The following is a 17,889-nucleotide window of genomic DNA, read 5'->3' as shown; positions in this document are numbered from 1 at the left end:
TACAGTTGAACTACATGTCCATAAGCCATTTAGCTGTGTAGAAATTTAAGGATGAGAACAGCAGACTGGTTTTAAGAAGGACACTTCCTGTCCCTAGGAAATTCTAGGATGTGTAAGTCTAGAGGTCCGAATTCCCAGAGAATGTGTTCCAGGACAAAGCAGGTCTAACCTAAGAAAGAGGAAAACATTTCATTTGGAAAGGAGTGAACCCAACTTCAGGGGAGGATGAAGAAGTTTCAGGATGATAACTATACAGTGTACAGTAAAAATAACTTCACGTTTGAACAGCGGGGTGGGGGCTAGCCGCAGACAGCACTCTCCTGACCCATTTCTCAGCCAACCTAGAAGCCTTCTCCAACCAGGAGGGTGTCTGCAGAGTGTCCCATTTGGCTGAAAGTAGAGCATCTGACAAATTCCTGTCTTACTCCACTGACAGAATCATCAATCAGGAAGTGGAGGAAGAGGCAGGGAAAGTTTCTACTTTCACAAGGAAGAATGTGTTGGTGAAAGCGAAATTGGATGGGAATTTAGAGAGAAAAGTCATCTGATTCCCTTAACAGTTCTAAATGAGCCAAATCATCCAGGTTCATATGATCATTAAATCCATGACTAGTGGATTTTTGTCACGTTACATGAATATAAGATAATACTGGAAATCAGTAAAGGCTATGACTTTAAGAAAGAAGGCAGAATCTGCAAGATAAATAAATGAAAAAAAAAAAAAAAAGAATGGTCTTGACCTTTCTCACTAGATGTAGATTAGTCAACCAGAGGATGTTTCTAGTGGCAGTTCACAGGAATCTAGGAGTTAACATAGTAAATTATAATCTCAATCTCAGTGAATTTGGAATGTCAGTACAGTGAGTCAGTCTACCAACAGCAATACCCTGGTCCCCAAACAGCTTTTTAAAATCTGTATACTTATATTGATTAGTATTTATACTCTATTTCTAGTACTTAAAGCAACTCTGTAACTGAAACTTTGATGTTGATCTTACTGTTGAAGAAACTGAGGTCAAACAAAGTAAATGACTTTCCCAAAGCCACGTAGGATATGGTAGAGCCAAGGTTCAAGCCCAAGCCAGCCTCTCTCCAAAGACCATTTTAATGTTACTTGCATTTGAATAGCAACTCAACATAAAGTATGTGGGATAAAATTTTGTGGTGATTAGTAAAAAAGGACAGTACTATGAGTAAAAAGAACAGGTTTTGGTTTTGTCAATAGCTTCTTTAGAAGCCATGGCACAACTTGGTCATTAAAACCACTGACCTGTTCTCACTTTCCATTGACATAGGGTCAGAATCTGCAGTGGTTCACCATTTGTGTCAGGCTGTATCTATTGGTCCAGTTGTGAGTCCCAGGCTTGAAAAGAAATATAGTCAGGTCAGATCACATTTGTAATGAAGAGACCACCTTAATGGAAAACTGAAAATCTCATTGAAGTCTTGTTGAAGAAGCTAGATACTTTGGAGAAGGGAATATCTGAAGGGAATAGATTATCTTTTCTAAAATACTTGGTGGGCTGTCTTTTCAAAGAGAGAATAAACTTGTTCTCTATGACACCCAAGTGATAGAAAGAACAAGGACTAAGTATTAAGAGTTACGGGTTCAATCAAAAAGGGGGCTGCCTAAAAACACATTGTTTTCTATTCTAGAGTGTTTACAAACCACTGAGTACAGATATTATGGAGGTACTTCAAGTCTCAGATGTATGATTATGTTACATTTGTGTTTTTTCCTTCCAATCTGAACCTCCTACAATTCCATGATTTATTTTAAAAATTAAATGTCTTTGTGAATATATTCATATAATTTTATAATAAATAAATGAAATTATATTACACCTGATTTTTAAAAAGTCTGATTCTTTTCTTTATTTTTAATTGGATTTCCCTTTCTCTCCTTTTCTCATTGTAGAGCTCTGCCCTGCAATTGTCTAATCCAGCTCTGCTACTGACTGTGTGTCCTCAGACAAGTTACTTAACTTCTCCATGCCTCAGTTTCCATATTTGTAAAATAGCAATAGCAACCTGTTCATAGGATTATTACGAGCATTACATATAAATAATATATGTAAAGAACTTGGTGTTGTGCTTGTCATTTAACAAGCACTAGAGAAGACTGAGTCATGATGACTCCCCATGTCAGTCCTTCCTTGTAAACTGGCATAGCAAAAATTGCTAGAATGGCTAGGTACAGTGATACATGCCTATTAACCTTGGTAGGCTGAGGCAGGAGGATCCCAAGTTTGAGACCAGCCTCAGAAATTTAGCCAGGCTGTAAGCAATTTAGCAAGATTCTATATCAAAATAAAAAAAAATAAAAAGGGCTGGGATGTGACTCAGTAGTAAAACAGAGCTGGGTTCAATCTCAGCACAATAATAAATACATAAATAAATGACTAGAATGGCTGTAGAATATACGATAATTTATTCAGTCCTTTTTCTTTTGATAAATATTCTCTTTTTTCCTAGATCCCCCCACCCACCAATACAAATGGCATTGCAAGGACTGGAGCTGTGGCTCAGTGGCAGAGCACTTGCTTAGCACATGTGAGGCATTGGGTTTGATCTTCAGCACCACATAAAAATGAATAAAATAAAGGTATTGTGTGCGTCTACAACTAAAAATATTTTTTAAATGGCACTGCAATATATAACTGTGTACTTATATCTTTTTACAGTGTTGTTTTATTTCTATGATATTAAACTAAAAGTGCATTGCTTAAGGGAAGGCTATGTGTATTTTTAAATTGGTGCATTATAACTATATAATGGTGGAATTCATTATGCCTTATTTGTACATGCCGATAACAATTTGATCAATCTCATTTCCTAGTACTTTCTTTATCTTCTCTTTCTTTCTCCTTCTGCCATACTGATATCCATTCTATTATTATTATTATTATTTTAATAGGTACAATGTGACTATATAAATATGTGGTATATATACACATATATACTTATATGTGTATATATGTATATTCATACATATATTCACATATGAATCACATATATGTGTGGTATATTTATATGTATATATTCATATATATATACATGAATCATGTATACATATATATGTTCACGTGTGTGTGTGTATATATATACACACACGTACCATTGAGGCTCATTCATACATGAACATAGCATAATTTGGTGGATTTTTTTCCCCAATACTTCCTCCTCTCATTCCTCCCTTTCCTCTGCCTTTTATTCTCATGAGATTCTCCACCCCACCCTCTTTTTAAAAAAATTCTTCTTTTCCTTTCTCTTTCTCTCTTTTTTAATTTTAAGAACATTGTCCTCTTGCCTTCACTGAATAAAGTCTCTGTTAAGACTTTGTTAAGTCTATTTCCTCCCATAATGTGTAAGAGTATACTTTTCCCCACATCCCTACCAACAATAAGTCATAGAGTCCTTTTTAACTTTTGCCAGAGTAGTTGATATTTCACTGAGTTTTTTAATTTGCAGTTCCGTAATTTTAGGAAATTTGAGCACCCTTTCATGTTGGTCATCCACATACTCACTGCTGGGTTGTGGGCATTTTCCTTGCCTGTTCTAAGAGCTCTTGGCATAGCATATGTCTCAACCTCTCGTGTGACTTCCTTTAAAACCACATTGGTTCTAACCATGGGGCATGGCTATGTCTGGGTCACTTCTGCACCAGCATTCCTAGATGAATCATTTCTTCTCTTCTTTTCTCCTCACTGCCTGGAATGGGGACTGGCCTGTAAGACAGCAAAGCATTTAACAAGAAATCAGTGGGTCTCCGCTGTGGAGAAACACACTAACGCAGAGCCATGAGAGAGAAGATGCAAGGACCAAGTCGTGGAGTGAGCAGTGTGAGAGACAAATCTGCAAAAGCCAAATATGTGGGATCAGAGGTAGGATCCCAGAGTCACAAGTGTGGAACCAGGTCAAGGTCAGGTCAGGCAGGTCAGTATGCTGACAGGTCAAGGTGAAGGGGCAGTGATGGGGGCCATTCACTTAAGATACCCATTAGCGTGTGAAGCTTATTTTTATAGGCCGGCAGGAGTAAAATGTGATGGTGGTCTAAAGTAGACCTGGCTCCAAATGGTCAGGCAGGGCACGATCATTTGCTAGTTCTAACTCTTTACTGGAGCCTTACTGCCTACATATCTTCCACAATCTTCTCCGATCTTTCCCTCTGCGCTTTGCATTTTCTACTCCATTATTGCTGCTCAAACTCCCTTCATCTTCTGGCTTTTGCTTGGGATGTATGTGTTCCCTGTTTCTCCTGCTGTATAGATTCTATTCATTTCTATTTCCCTGAAAGCCATCCTGATCACACTCTCCTCATGTGAACTCTTCCCATTCTGAACTCTCACAGTAATTATTTTCTGCCCACACATTTGGCAATTGGTCATTGTCTCCTTGAGATTCTACTGGAAACAATTCCTCCACCCAGCCTGCTTGAGCAATGAGGAAATTTATTATCTCACATAGCAGGAAGGCCTGAGTTAGGACAGGCTCCAAGGTTGATTCAGAGACTTTAAAAAGTCATGTCTTCACTCTGCCACACAATGTCTGGTTTCTTCATGGTTTAAGAAGACATCGAGAAACCACATAAACCTCACTCCCCTTGGTTTATGCTTAGCAGTGGAGTAGGGGCTCTCTACCTGAGCATGGCGTCTTTCTCTTCAGTCTGATTGACCCAACATTGGTCACATACCTACCACTGGTAATGGTGGCAAAGGGAACAATCTTATACTAATTTGAACTTACACCTGGATGTGGGGAGAGATCATCTTACCCTGGGTCACCTGGAGTGAATACTTTAATAAGGTTGGGGTCTGGTGGGAATTGAGAATGGGAGATGAATGTGGCATGGTCATGTGTGGCCTGTAATAAGTCTTTATTACCTTGAATTACTGAATTTATTACCTTGAATTTATCCCTGTTACTGTCTGTCACCTTTTCATGCTTCTCATATCCTTTTCTCCCAGGTAAATTGTAAATACCTCGAGACAAAGGTGATCTTATATTTTGTACTCCCAAATTACTTTCTTATAGATGTTTCAGAAACTATTTATTGATTGGATTTGACTTCTCTAAGATTCACCTATATTCTTATTTATTTGTTTTTGGTACTGGGGATTGAACTCAGAGGCACTTTACCACTGAGCCACATCCCCAGTCCTTTTTATTTTTTATTTTTTTATTTTGAGACAGGGTCTTGTTAAGTTGTTTAGGGCCTTTCTAAATTTCTGAGCCTGGCTTTGAACTTTTGATCCTCCTGCTTCAGCCTCCCAAGTGGCTGGAATTACAGTTGTGTACCGCCATGCCTGGCCCACCTACACGATTTACCTTAACTAGAACCACCAAATATGGGATGGGAGCTTTGGAGGTTCAGGTGATAAAGATAAAATGGTAAAGCATTGGGGAGCTCAAGCCGCCCCGGAAGCTGGAAGTCTGTTTGGAATCATGTTGCACTCCTTCCCTACCTCTGCCCCAGGAACTACATGCTTATTAGCATTAAGCACTACAACCTCAGCCCTTGCTCTTTTGATTAGTGCTACAGGGAAATTAAGATTCTATATTAAAATTTCTTCATCCTTGATCCTTGCATTTTTCCCCACATTTTTTTTGCACTAAGACCTGCAAAGTTTGCCTTAGCCAAAAATATTCTTTTTATTATATTCCTTTCAGAAAAGACCATGGTCACAAAAAAATGTATACTTAAGGTATTTTATTCATTCATACAACAAACATGTTTTCTGAATACCCATTACCAAGCTTTGTGCTAGATAAAGCAAAGTTGGATAAGAAATTATTCTTTTGCTGAAATTTCCCATTAATAGATATGCTATTGCCCCTTCCAATTTGGTAGTCATGATTTCTATGGGGTCACTGGGTTCAGATCTTAAATGATCAACTGCTCTAGTATGAAGTATTGGGCTACGGACATTTTGCTGGTTTCGGTGAGAAAAAGATGTACAGATTCGCCCTCTATTCAATGTTTAGCCTAAGGTGATTCACTTAGCTCAGCTTCGACATCACTAAAAAGGGAATTCATACTATTAGCATACTTCTAGTACAAGTTATAAAACCCATTGCCCATGTGTAAGGCATAATTCTGACAGCCTAAGCTTGAGAATCTCGTTAGCTAAAGTATAGTAAGATTGGGTGAGGTGGTTGTTAAGAGGTTTCTGAATGAGTCAGGCCTCTGGTGCTAAATTTATTAATGAGTCATTTTCCTTGCCTAGCAGACACTGTGGTAGAAAGTGAAAGAGGAAGAGGCCATTCAATGTCTGTTTTTAAAAAATATGTTCTGGCCTTCTATCACCAAAGCACATTTCCACCTATTTTAGTGTTTTAAGCCTAATACTTGTCACCAAAACATTTTCCTGATCCTCTCAGTTTGGAAAAATCAAGTGAGGTCTTTTTTTTCCCAGGAAAAAGGAGACTGGGTTTTGTTTTCTCTCAGAGGTCTCAGATACTAAATTCCTAATGGCCAGACATGGCCTCTATTAACCTTGCTCTCTGGGTGCAGAACCTGAAATTCAAATCTGATTATTCCAGGCTTTACTAAAACCTTCTGGTGACAGAGTTGTCACTCCTCACACTGTCTTGTTTTGTGTGATTTGACCAGCCTTCATCTTCATTCCACGCCTCTTCCTTCCTGTATCACTACATCCTGGGTCTCTTCATAGATTTCCCACCTGAGATCTCAAACTAGTCTTTTCCTTTTTCTGCTGGAACCTCCTCAGCTAGTCCCTCTTCTTCTCCCTCATAAGAATCACAAGATCTTCTACTCTTACCATAGCTTAAACCACTGATCATTCCTTTCAGCACCTGGGAGCCTTCTGTCTCCACTCAATGTTCTATGCAGCTTGAGGTCCCTAGTCAGCTATGACATTGCCTCATCGATCCATTGGGCACTTACCCAGGTCCATCATGCCAACCCCAAGTCCAGTCTGCACCCAGAGTGTTCATTTGACCTCCCCTGACAATGTAAGTCTATGGGATAAAGACTCAGACTGCAATAGGACTGGCCTTCTGAAAATTTACACTGTAAACTTAAACAGATCTGCAATAGCAGGGTGATTTAAAAATTCTGTCAGAAGACATAAAACATCTCTTCTGGCCAATATTTCTAAATATTCCATCTTCTTCAAATCTCCAGTCAGACTGTCCTTGATCTTTGCAAATTAGTTTGCCTTCTTGATTTATAGAAAATGTTAAGACTACTCCATAATTCCTCTTCCTTGTTCCCATTCCTCCTCCTTCCTCCTTTCTCTGTGTGGGTATCCATATATACATCTCTGTATCTATCATCTCTTCTCTACCCACCCACCCACTTGTGTCCATCACCATCATCATCACCTATCCTTGTTGCATCTGTCTTAGCTCAGGCTTGTGACAAGCTATTCAGTTGCCCCTTCAAGGAATGACTCTCAGCCCAGTGAGGGACAATGTGGTCAGCTAACAGTCTTTAGCCCTCAGCTCCCTCAGGGTCTGCCTCAGTTGTGTCACTTCGCCTGCATCCCTATAGCAGTGGCCCATATCCATGACTGAGGAAAGAGGACATAAAGCCCTCTAGTTGCCTGGCTTTTCCAGGGAATTAGAATTATTGATGAGCTCAATTATTGCCTACCTCTGGAGCTCCCTACCATCTTCAACTTTTTCTGTCTGATCCTGCTTCTTCATCCTTCCTTTAGAGGTTTTCATTCATAATAAATTTTTTATACCCCAAATTTGTCTTAATGTCTCCTTCCATAGAATTCAACCTGGGGGTGTCCCCAGAAAACAGGCAGTAAGTTAGGTTTTCACTGCCAGCTGATGGTGAGGATACCATCGCTGGTAAGGTGGCTCAGAGTCCCTGGCCCTGATTCTGATCTCATGGTTAAACTTTTAGCAGTAGTGAATTGTGGTGCAATAGTGGAAGAGAATGCACTAGAGTGGGTGCTGTGTCAGGCTTTTGAGGTATATGAAGAAAATCACAGCAATAATAACAGTATTCTAATATTTGGGAAGATGGCTAAAGGCCATTGATGCACTGTTTATGCAGAAATGTAACCAACAGCTGGGCAACCGACAACTGAAAGCCCAGTTTGAAAGCCGGACAGATCCTTGTTTGCATGCATCTCCTGCAGCTGCAAGTAGAGAAAGGCTCTAAGGAGCTGATAATCAGAATGACTTAACTCCGAAGACGGTAAAACCCTCAGCTGCAGCAGATCTCTTATTTGAGAATCAGGCCTTTGGCTGGAAAAACCTGGAACCCCAGCACCTACAATGGGGACATCTGGATGGATTTCCATTTCTACTGTGTCATGTGTAACATTATGCCTTTGTTACTTATTTGTCATATTTTCCCCCATTAGATGGTGAATTTGAGTGTTGGAATTCGATTTTAATCCTATTTTTTCTCTCTTCTTCATCCAACAGCCTTTATGCAACACACAAAGCTGCCTGGTGGTAACAAATGCTCAGTACAATTTTCATGACTCCAGTGTTTACTTAGGATTGTTGTTCCGTAACATCCCTACTTTCCTCGTTACTATTGAGTTCCAGAGGGAAATGTGTTCACTTTTTAAGGTTAGCTGATCCTTTTTTGACCCAAGACCCTCTACCTATTCAGGGTCCTCAGTCTTTTCCTCTCTATTAACTGCCCTCCCACATTGCTCTGCCACAGGATGGTGCTTTGGAAGTGTTTGCTTAATGAATGAATCTTCCATTGTTTCTCCCTATAAATCTTCCTCCTCAATAAGGCTGATCCTTTAACCAAAGCCATGGCTAGCCTCAACTCTATATTCTACCCATGCTGCTGCTGCCTGTCTGCTCAAATCTTGTTCAGGTTCTACAAGGGAGGTGGACAGTGATATGTACCAGCAAAAGGAAAGTACCAAATGCCACCCTAAAGTGGGCAAATAGGAAGATTCAGCCTGCAAGGAATGGACATTTGCCAACAAGCTTTCATTCTCTCACACCCTTGGAAATGCTCTTTTTGTCTTTCCATTCTCAGGCACTGTTTTCTCCACTGTTTTTTAAATTTATTTTTTATTTAAAAATGTCTTGGTCTTAACATTTCAGATGACACAAGCCTGTGTTCTGACACCCAACCTTATCCTGAGCCTTACAGCAATTCCACTGCAGCTTCTAAGCCTCTGCCTGGACTCCACTAGGTGAATATTTAAGGAACCAACCAACATGTATGTGTCCCTTGCCACTGTGAGACATTTTTGTGAGGTAGAGGGGTCCAGGCTACTAGTCTAACCTGTGTTCGATTTGAAAGTTCCAGTGTGATCAGGGGATTGATAGTTAAGTAACTCCGAAATTGGTTGGTATGAGAGATGGGAGATCCTCTTAGAAAATGAATCCGTCTTGGGAAAACAAGCTCATAAGCTTTATCTAAGAGCACAAAGTCTGTGTTACACAAGAGAGGCAATTTTCAATTCAGCAAAGTCTTTGTTCCTGAAATCATGCCATACAAATCACTCCTATCTTAGCCCCAGTCCCCTACACCCAGTTGTTTATATGAGGGCTGTGGGAAAAGGAGAACATAAAAAAATAACCTTGCAATATTGTACTGTATACTATTATAATATTGTACCTTATTAATTTTTAAGTTTAAGAATCCACATGATAGCTGGAGGTATAAGACTTGGGCATAATATCTGATGCTAAGTTTACCCTTTTCCTTTTGAAGAAAGTAATTTATGGAAGCAAAGAAGGCCTTTTGCATAGGGTAACAGCCTGGGGGTAATAATAGAACTGAGACTGACTGAGCCTAAAAACCCAAGGACCCATGTCCTTTGTGTCCCTCGGGTCTTAGCCCCCCTCTTCACCACACCTGGGAGATGGTCCACGTGTCTTACTATCACATTTCTAACATCCATTTCAAAAGCCTGACTGGTAGCTCCGCTTTGGATGATCTTTATTTTTGAACTCCTGAAATGCCTCTGGTCTGTATCAATCGTTTTGGCCTCCAATCACTCCTTTGCATCTATACTGTCCCCTCACTGGGGAGTATGGGAAATGGTTTTGGAATTGTCTGTCATACCCAGAATGCTAGGCTTACCTGTGGGGACTTGAAAAATCTGTTGAAACAATAAATTATTTAAGAGCTAAATGTGAAATAAGAAAAGACTGACTTTGTGATTAGCATTCTGCTTCTTCCTCGTTCATGTTTCCCTTGTGGATTTCTTCTCCCTCTCCTAGGTCACTGGCCAACAGAATCCATTCTGGCTGCCCTAGTGTGAAGCATGCTGGGAGCCTACTCAAGAGAGGGAACTGCACCCAGCACAAGAAGATAGTCTTGGGAATACAGTCTGTTTTTGAAGTTGTCTTCTTCATTCTTTGCTATGACTTTATTTTCCTCTTCTCAAAAGTGACAATATGGTAGTGCATTCCTTGGTATGCCCTTGATAGGTAATGGGAAAGTCTGAAAGGTTTCCTTGAGATCAGAGCTAAGCGGCTGCATTAGATTAATATAATTTTCTTGCTTAAACAACAACCTTGAATATCCAACTCATTCCAATTCAACACACACCCATTGGGTATTTACCCTGAGGAGCTAACACAAGGCTCTGTACTAGAAATTTCCAGTGTTATTTAATAATTACAACAACCATGAATGTAACAGCCCTATTTATAAAGGAAAACAAAACCAAAAACACCCATACCCTCAGAGAGGGTAATTTATTTGCTGAAAGTCAAAGAAGCCACATCAAACCCAGGCATTCAAACTCCAAAATTGCAGACTGACTGTGGAATTCAAGGCCTCCCAAACACTCTCTCTCTACCTAAGTATCTGCAAAGCCAGGTTGACAACCATGCTTTTGTCCAACATAGAAGAGTTAGAAGACCACTTTTCCGTGTTTCTATGTTACTTTCAAAATTTTGATTCAACCCTAATTTCAAATAAAATTGTTTTGTTAACCTGTAGTTACTTTGACATCCTACAGCCTGGTCATGTGGAAGCAGAGCCCCGGAGTAGCTTGAGTTTCCAATCTCCTCCTGCAAGGGAGTCAAATAGGCAAAAGAAAAATGCTAAGCCACCTTTTCAGAGTGTCTTTCTAAACTGTGAACGCACAGCAACACATGTCCAACAAATGGATATTGTGCCATCATCCGCATTGGAAAATGGTCATTAGTACCTCCAACCCTTTTACCAAACCTCAGAGCTCTTGGTTTAAGAGGGGGGTTTTGTAGTTAAGCTTTTGAAAAAAACATTTATGTGTTTTTTTCCCTCTGCTCCTTATCAGCTATTGTGTGGCCAATTCTGAATACCAAATTACTTCAAGTCTTAACAAAAATACCTATACTTCGTGCTATATGAAAATAGTACTTTTATTAGCTATAAAAGAAAAATATATAAATTGGTCTTTGTAAAATAAAAAAATATTTCTTCAAAGACAAAGAGGGAAAGGTGAGCCAGAAACTGGGAGAAAAACTGAAAACACCAAGGATCCACATTTTGGGGAAAGACCTTGTATTCAGAGTTAGAAAAACTCTTGGAGCTTGACTTCTTGGAGAAGTCAAACACCATAAACAAAAATAAGCAAGATGTACAGAGTTCACCCACAAAGAGCTACAAATAGCCAGTGAGCACATGAAAATATGTTCACTATCGTTAGCCACTGAGGAAATGAGAGTACCACAGCGAGGTGTCATGCCCATCTGAACAGCTAGGAGAAAAAGGACCCAAACCCCCAGAGCTGGTGAGAGTGGGGACCACTGACCTCCAGGCAAAAGCAGCACAGAAACTCTGGGAAGGAGCTGGGCAGGTTGTTCATGTTAAATCACCTAACTAGAAAGAACTGGGAAGAGAGGAATCATCCAAACCCAGAGTTAGCACAGGGAAGGAAATGGTAAAGATTAGGAGAGAAATAAATAAAACAGTGTAGAAAAACAACACAGAAATAAAGGAAACTGAACTGGTTTTGTATCAAGATTTTAAAAAATTGACAAATCTTCAGTTAGGTTAATAAAAAGAGAGAGAGAAAAGAGACCCCAATAAATAAAATCAGAAATAAAAGAGGAAATATTGCACATGATACCACAGAAATAATTAGGGTCAGGAGGCTACTAGAAGTGCCAGCTAACAAAGTGAAAAACCTGGAAGACATGGATAAATTCCTAGAAACATATAACCTACTTAGACTGCATCAGAAGAAAGAGGAAGTCTAGACACACCTATGACCAGCAGGGAGACTGGATCAGTCATCAGAAACCTCTCAACAAAAACAACGAAAAGCCCAGGACCAGATGGGGCTTCATTGTTCAATTCTTCCAGCATTTGGAACATCGATGCCAATCCTTGTCAAACTCTATCAAAAAACTGAAGAAAATGGAAAACTTCTAAACTTGTTTTATGAGGCCAACATTATACTAATACCAAATTTAGACAAAGACACTATAAGAAAACAGAACTACAGGCTAATATTCCTGGTGAACATAGATTCAAAAACCCTGAAAAATACTAGCAAACCTGTTCAACAGCATGTCAAAGTGGGATGATAAAGTGGGATTTAACCCTAGGATGCAAGGATGGTTCAATATATGAAAATCAACTAATGTGATATACCACCTCAACAGAATGGAGGATATAAATCTCATGACCATCTTAATAGATGAATAAAAAGCATTTGATAAGGGGCTGGGGATGTGGCTCAAGCGGTAGCGCGCTCACCTGGTATGTGTGCGGCCTGGGTTCGATCCTCAGCACCACATACCAACAAAGATGTTGTGTCCGCCGAGAACTAAAAAAAATAAATAAATTTAAAAAAAAAAAGCATTTGATAAAATTCAACACTTGTCTACAAGTGGATAGGCACCCTAGTAAATGTCTTGATATATGTCTATGAATTTAATCAGAGAAACACCTAAAAATTTATGTTCAAGAATATTTCTCATTATTGTTAGTAATGAAAAATGAAACCACTGAAGCTCCAAGTGACAATGAATTAGTGCATTAAAATGGGGAGCTTTGGTGAGATGCATATTAATCTTTACAACTGGGTGTCCTGCTCTGGCCCTAACCTGCCCTCCAACCTTGTAAAGTCTCCCCCATGTAAGTATTTCTGGGCCTCCCCAGAGGTTTCCAGTGGGAACTTATGAGTCAGGCAGCTGGATACAATCACACGAGGTACTTGCACTATTCATCTCTTGCTCCCTTCCTCCCTCCTCACAACAAGAGCCTTAATCCTGCCCTGGCGGACAGGACCTGTCATGAGCATTGCCAGCGTCCATGCCAACAGTGTACCCATGGGGCTCTACAGTCTGCTGATCTTCAGATTGTCCCAGCAGTGGCTGCTGTCCTTCATTTCCTCTGAACTGAAAAGCATTCTCAAAATCCTTACAAGAACTTTACAAGAACCAGATTGTACGCCATACTTCCACTGTCCTCCTCCTTCCTGTCCAAAGGACTACACACCAAATTCCATGAGCATCCTGCAACTAGGAACCCAAAGCCTTCTTGAAGTACCTTGCCCACAGGAAGGGGTCCAAACTTTGGGTTCTAACAACATCCACTTGAATCCCAGTTTAGGGTCTGCCAGGGAGTGTGTGTGTGTGTGTGTGTGTCTGTGTGTCTGCAGATAAATGGCACAGCATTTAGCTACAAGCATGTATTGCCTCAGATTATTTAGATTATTGTTGTTGTTGTTGTTGTGTGTGTGTGTCATGCTCATCTGTGAATGTCTCATAGAGGATATAACTGATGTGTCCTCCCTCCTAGGGAAAAGGTTGGGAGCCAGCTGACAGGACAGATGGATGCTCTTTCACTTTCTCTTAACCCTTGTGTAAGTAGAATTGGGCCCTCGGGGGGCATCTGGGCTTTAACTCCCATGGTCTAGGGCTAAGTGTCAGAATAAAGCACACTATCCCTGGAGGACCCTGAACTCACAGGGAGTACCCCAGGGCAGAAAACCCCTGGAAGCACAGACTCACCATGGAACAGCTGCAGTCATACCTGCCAGCCCACCCATCTGGGGAGATTCAGTCCTATCAGGTTGACTGGGTCGTCTGAATTTGTTCTGGTACCTACCTATGGATGAAGTAAACAAGAAGTCTTATGAAAGGTTAATCTTTGTCATCAGGGGTGTTCTTCCTGGCGAGAATGTTCTATCTAGTACCTCGCAAGGTAGCCAGCACGGCTTCTAAATAAGTCACAGTGAATCAGACGTACCAGAATTGCTGTTTGGATCCAGGTCTGTGGGTGTGTCTCTGGGTCTGAGAGTTTTGGATGGACACCTGAAAATGTTTATCACAGAGCCTCCTTGCAAGCCCTCCCTTTCAGGGAAGCTGGGCAATCATTCTCTGGTTCCAACAAGGAAGAAGAAGACAGAGCAGTTGGTGTCACCAATTAACCAAGTCATGGGGTTGAACCACTCGTTCCAAAAACTTAATATCCACAAACTTCAGTGCAAATGGCCTCTTTTAATTATTTGGGAATAATGGGCCTTAGGGAAGCAAGTGCTCTCAGCCTTGTGATCTGAGCAAGGTTCAGGAGCTCCAGCTGAGTCACCGCTGACTGCATGACCCCACGCACATCACCTGACCTCCACATGCTTCAGCTGGCCCAGCTGTAGAGATGAGTAAACGTGGTCCGGAAGGCCCTGGGGTGCAAAAACAGGCTTCTGCACACAGCTGCCCCGGGGAGCTTCTGAGGGCACAGGTCAGCTCCACCAGGGGAGGGGGACCCTAGGTCAGGCCACCAGAACAGTCTTACCTAAAAACCGCCTTTGGAAAAGTGCCATCTTTCATGCTCTTTGGGTAGGAGTATAAGTTAGCAAAGCCTTTGTGGGACCTTAAAACTATTCACATGTCTTGATTGCATGATATCACTTGAATGAATCTGTTCTTAGCAAATCAGTGGTTCACACAAATATTTATGTGCAAGGATGTTTATCACGGTGTAGTCTTTCATAGTGAAAAACTGAGAATTATCTGAATGCTCGACTACATAGCATTACTCAATAAACTATGGTACATCTGTGTGTTGGAAAGTTGTGTGGATGTTTAAAAAAATCATAAGTACAGATTAATGACCTGATAAATGTCCACAATAGAATATAAGTAGGACAAGATTATAAAACAATGTTGTTAGAATAATCCAACTCTTTTAAAATCACATTCTCTATCACATGGAGGCAAAAGGCTGGGAGGAGATAGAATCAATTGTTAACTAGTGTAATCTCTGGGCCTTGGGATTGTGAATTCTCTTTTCAATCCATGATGCTTGCCTGTATAACCCAGTTTTTTTCCCACAATGAATATGAGTTCTGTTTTTGCCATAAAAATGATTCTGAAGTTCCCCGTATCTCAGTCCCACTGACGTCTTCCCTGGGGCCGACCTGCATGCACACCGAGGGAGCACAGGGGCACAGGACACACGTGTGAATCAGGGCTTAGGCAATTCCAACCCTGGGGCTCTCTGCCTGGGAACAGAGTGGGACAATTTTTGAGGAGGCTGAGCCTGAAGAATGATGACTCCGGGGATGGCTTCCTAGATCCTCCGTGCGCATGGCTGCCAGCCTTGACTCTTTCCTAAAATTCTGGCTTATTGACCAAGGCCGAAGGGTGAGTTGCCAAAGCAGCCAACTGCCCGGCACAAGCCCATGGTTTACTCCATATCCACTCAGTATCTGTTAGGCAACACCGGATCCTGTTCACCAGGAAGTCTATTCCAAGTGAAACCTTTCTTTCAAAAGTTAACCAAACACGTTGGTGAGGAGTCTAGCACCTGTTAGCCATGCAGTTTGTTTTGGGTTTTTTTTTTTTACAACCTATTTGAATCTTTTTAATATGTACACATGAGATTGGAATGCATTACAATTCTTATTACACAGATAGAGCACAATTTTTTTGGTTGTATACAAAGTATATTCTCACCAATTCGTTTCTTCATACATGTACTTTGTTTTTTTTCCTCTCTTTTTTTATTAGTTGCTCATGACAATACAATGATCTTGACATATCATATATTTGATTCAAATGGGGTATGAATTCTCATTTTTCCAAGTGTACAGTTGCAGAATCACATGGGTTATATGGCCATGTCATACACGTACTTTGGATAATGATGTCCATCACGTTCCACCATCATTTCTAACCCCATGCTCCCTCCCTTCCTCTTCAACCCCTCTGCCCTATCTAGAGTTCGTCTATTCCTCCCATGCTCCCTCTCCCTATCCCACTATGAATCTGCCTCCTTATATAAAAGAAAACATTTGGCATTTGTTTTTTTGGGATTGGCTAACTTCACTTAGCATTAGCTTCTCTAACTCTATCCATTTACCTGCAAACACCATGATTTTATTCTCTTTTATTGCTGAGTAATATTCCATTGGGTATAAATGCCACATTTTTTTTTATCCATTCATGTATTGAAGGGCATCTAGGTTGGTTCCACAGTTTAGCTATCGTGAATTGTGTTGCTATAAACATTGATGTGGCTGTGTCCCTTTTTAAAGTCCTTTGGGTATAGACCAAGGAGAGGGATAGCTGGGTCAAATGGTGGTTCCATTCCCAATTTATGCAGGTCACTTTTGAAGTATTAAACCTACACAAATATCTTGAGTTGCAATATCACATTGGCTGGGTGGTGAGTCTACAGTGCTATATCCTGCATGGGAACAAAAATGTTTAAATGGCACATCATCCTTTGAGAAGAAAGCCATCTCCTCCATAGTCCATATTGGGAAGGAAGCAGGTAATTTATAAGCCAATCAAAGAAAATTGGCACATCCTCATTAGAGCTTTCAAGATGATCTTTTCTAAACCAGCACAGCCATTCTTAATCCTTTTTACCAAAACTGAGGGGTAGAGGCAGTAGATCTCCTCATTCCTGAGACTTGCTTCGGGATATAGCATGTCATTGCCTCCCTCAGGTCAGAAGTGCATGCCTGCTTCCCCTGGGCAGACTTGCTGAAGATGGCCCTGGAACAGGCCAAGTAAGCAGGAAAGACTGAGGTACATTTTACCATTGTCACAATGTGAAGTAGGAGTAATAGCTCTATCTCACAAGAAAGAAAACAAAGCTTCTATCATCATCATCCTACATTTTATTGAGTATCTACTTTGTATCTGGTACTGGTTCAGGCACTTGGGGAAAGAGCAGTGCACTAAATGGATAAAGGCTTTGCCCTCAAAAAGTTTACCTTCTATTGAGAATAAGCAATTAGCAGATTTATAACATATTTAGTGATAATTGACATCAAGAAAAATAAAGCTGGTTAAGGGGATAGAGAATGAGAGAGGTACAATTTTATATAGAGTAACTAGAGGAGCTTTCTTTAATAGGATGACATTTGATCAGAGACACAAAGGCAGAGCAGAAGTGAGCTACGTGAATCCTCACTGGACGAATGTTCAAGGCACAGAAAAGAACAAATGCAAGGCCTGGTGGTGAGAGCCTGCTCTGATGTGTCAGAGGATCCGCAAATGTGACAGTGTAGCTGAAGGCCACGGGGAGGACTCAGACTCTGCTCCAAATAAGATGAGGAGCCATGGGAAGGTTCTCAGTAGAGGAGTGGCATGCTCTGACAGGTTCTCAGTCACAGGAGTGACATGCTGTGACAGGTCAAAGTGGCCATGGCTATGGATGGAAGCAGGTAACCAATTCAGATGTCACTGTAAAATCAAGGACCAGGCTTGAAACGCTGAAAGTGTAGTTGGAAGAGGAGCAGTTTCAAAGGAAGCTATGTCAGGGCTAATTGGTATATTCCATGTGGTATGGTGAAGGGGAAGATGACCAAATGAGAACTTCAAGGTCATTGGCCTAACCTGAGCTAAGAATGGGGAGGGGGAATTCCCAGTCTGGTTTTGGATTCACAGTGGATCCTAACTATTCACTGTAGTTAAGTTCTATAAAGTCACACAGAAGACAAATAGCCTGTACTGAACCTTTGTTCCTGGGAAAAC

At 40.8% G+C, this 17,889-nt stretch overlaps 1 long non-coding RNA gene across 2 annotated transcripts in view; it reads left to right on the top strand.

Moving 5' to 3' along the window:
• Positions 1–10,765, top strand: part of LOC113185274 (uncharacterized) — a 52,501-nt gene extending 41,736 nt beyond the window's left edge. The window contains exons 3-5 of one of the 2 annotated variants that reach the window (XR_003301107.2): positions 2,476–2,605; positions 9,055–9,146; positions 10,183–10,765. This is a non-coding gene — a long non-coding RNA (uncharacterized LOC113185274). Of the gene's footprint in view, positions 1–2,475; positions 2,606–9,054; positions 9,174–10,182 lie in introns of both variants that reach the window. The other variant, XR_003301108.2, reaches the window with a different exon arrangement.
• The last annotated feature ends 7,124 nt before the right edge of the window (positions 10,766–17,889 follow it).

The sequence above is a fragment of the Urocitellus parryii genome, chromosome 5 (assembly GCF_045843805.1).
Source record: "Urocitellus parryii isolate mUroPar1 chromosome 5, mUroPar1.hap1, whole genome shotgun sequence".
NCBI lineage: Eukaryota > Metazoa > Chordata > Mammalia > Rodentia > Sciuridae > Urocitellus > Urocitellus parryii.
Note: the sequence above shows the minus strand (reverse complement) of the source record. Positions and strands in the feature narration are given on the sequence as shown.